The following is a 2421-nucleotide window of genomic DNA, read 5'->3' as shown; positions in this document are numbered from 1 at the left end:
AGCCAAGGGGGCTGACAGAGACTTATGGAAGCACAGTAGCTTGCTCGTAATCCCACAGCAGATCAGTAAGAATCAAGATCTGAGCCCTTGTTTGTCTCAACCCAAGGTCAGAGCCCAAGCTCCTAAGCCTCCAGGCTTGAGTCAGTACTTAGTGTGTGCATGGCAGCTGATTAATAATTGGGTTTACTATATTCCAGATTGACATGTACAGTGCTGAGCTGGAATTGAGTTTACAGCCCTAATTATGGTGTGCCTGGTTGTGTATTCAGCATTTATTTAAATAGTATTTTTTTTTTTTCTTAAATGGTGATTTCTGAAAGAGGCCTTTCCCAGCTTTATTTCTGTCTCTTAGCTGCCTTGGCTTTTCTTTTATAATAAGGATCACACCCTGTAATTCTATGTTTATATTTACAGGATTGTATGTTCAATGACATGGAGCGCAAGAAGGGTAGAGACCCACTATCTTTTACTCACCTCTCTAAACTCAGGCTTACATATAGCCTGATGCTCAACAAGTATTCGTGATAGGGGTTAAGCTGAGTATATTGTTGAATAGAACCACAATAATTATTGCTTTGCAATTCTCTTGAATGTCTTTTCCAGAGCACCAAGTAGTGTAACTTATCATATTTCCTTTCTTGCATTGGCTGTTAGGAAGCTCAAAGTCATATCTGCAAACCCTTCATAGCAAGTCTGTAAATCAACATGCGCATTTATTTTCAATCCTGTTCTCATTTGATGTTCCAAATTTTGTTCTTCTATTTTCTTTTGTTACATGCTATTTCATGCTCTCATAATCTATTGTATATGTCCTTGTAAGACACTCTAAACTTGAATTAAATAAATTGCATAGTCTGTCGAATTTCTGGCCTGCAAAGAAAAAGCATGCCCTTTCCAACACCATGGTATGTCTCCAGAGCAGTAAACCAACCTGAGGTTACCTGATTTCTGGTGTCCAAACCCCTTTGGGAGTAAGGTTTACACGACCAGGGGTAGTCGAGTGGATGAGAAGCTATTTCCTTCCAATTAGGTGGTTAGGTGGTGGTGGAGGTGGTGTTCTGAAGTAAATGAAGGTAAAAGGCAGACAGAACTGCAAAATCTCACAGAACGTGTTTTCCCTGCTCTGACCATGACCTACGGTTACTGGGGAAGGAAACTGCCTACCCAGGTCAACCCGGCAGCCTCAGTGGGTGAGGGGCACTGGATAGAATACTTGGGGTGCCAGGGAGGCATTAATGCCAGAGGAGTCAGGTGCTCAGTTTTTATTGGAGTTGGGAGGGCAGCCCCACATCAGGAAGAGAACCTGTTTCTGCAGGACGGTCGGCGGAGAAGGGAGGACTCCACCCAGGCTTGTTTGCCCTGCTCTGTGTATTCAGCCAGCAGGCTCTGCACAAGGAAGCAAAGTGCAGGGAGCCGGGCTCCACCAACAGCTCGGCACTGGGCAGCACGCACTGGAGACCCAGGACCCTGTGCAGGAGCAGCTCCAGGGGACACCAGGGGACTGAAGATACTCCCACAGGGGCTCAGCAGGTAACTGCTTTCAGATCCTTTAGGCATGGCTGGCGAGTTTGCTGTTAGTGGTAGACGGTGTCATATAGAGGCCAGGGGTCAGAGAGGGTCAAGTTTGATCCCAGCTCTGCCTTCTGTTCACTGTGTGGCCTCGGATGTGTGTAAGCCTCAGTTTCGCTATCTGTGTAATGAACCCAAAGATGGCACTCATCTCAAAGTTCTTAGCTTTACGAGGAGCAAATGACAATGTGGTCAGTGTCAGGCACATAGCCACATAAATAGCTCCTATTTGGTGGAACCATTGAGGGTCTTTTCAAGCACAGGACTTGGGGAGAAGTCAGTGGATGGAGGGATAGGCTGTGTGATTTGGGGATCCATCAGGGCAAGAATCCCTCACAGCTGAGTGGAATCTGAGCCTTCACCTTAGGCGTTGCCTAAATAAGTAGGGAGATAAGAAAAAGGACTTGTGGACTGCCTTTTGTGAATCTTATTTCACGCTCAAGACCACCCTGTGAGACAGCTGCTGATTCAAATCCCGGCTGCAGGACCTCTGATGTTTACATGTCCCCCTGAACCAGTTTCCTGCCTGGAAGAGTCATTGCAATTAGAATGCGGGTGCGCTGGAGCCACACGGCCAGATGCCAGCCCCAGCTCCACCCCGGGCTGGCTGGGTGCCCTAGAGCAGGTTCCCTCAGCCCTCTGGGCCTCAGTTTCCTCATCTGTAAAATGAAACTAATAACAGTACTGAGATCAAAGGGCTGAGAGGACTACTGTATGTAAATACCTATGCAGTTAGTAACTCTTAGCTATGGTTCTTGTTTTTGCTGTTACCATCATCTCCATTTTACAACTAGGAACATGAGGCTGGGTGAAGAGGGACCTGGACCTGGTTCCAAGGTCTCATGGAAAGGA

At 46.7% G+C, this 2421-nt stretch overlaps 1 protein-coding gene across 3 annotated transcripts in view; it reads left to right on the top strand.

The window, feature by feature from the left end:
* Positions 1-1129: 1129 nt before the first annotated feature.
* The window catches only part of BCAS1 (breast carcinoma amplified sequence 1), a 131911-nt gene continuing 130619 nt past the window's right edge, over positions 1130-2421 (top strand). For all 3 annotated transcript variants that reach the window (XM_011978124.1, XM_011978123.1, XM_011978122.1), the window contains exon 1: positions 1130-1530. The gene's annotated coding sequence lies outside the window, so the exon portion shown is untranslated. The remainder of the gene's footprint in view (positions 1531-2421) is intronic.

This window comes from Mandrillus leucophaeus, unplaced genomic scaffold, assembly GCF_000951045.1.
Source record: "Mandrillus leucophaeus isolate KB7577 unplaced genomic scaffold, Mleu.le_1.0 Scaffold19, whole genome shotgun sequence".
In the NCBI taxonomy this organism is placed as follows: Eukaryota; Metazoa; Chordata; class Mammalia; order Primates; family Cercopithecidae; genus Mandrillus; species Mandrillus leucophaeus.
The sequence above is the reverse complement of the archived record's forward strand: the minus strand, read 5'-3'. Positions and strand labels throughout refer to the sequence as shown.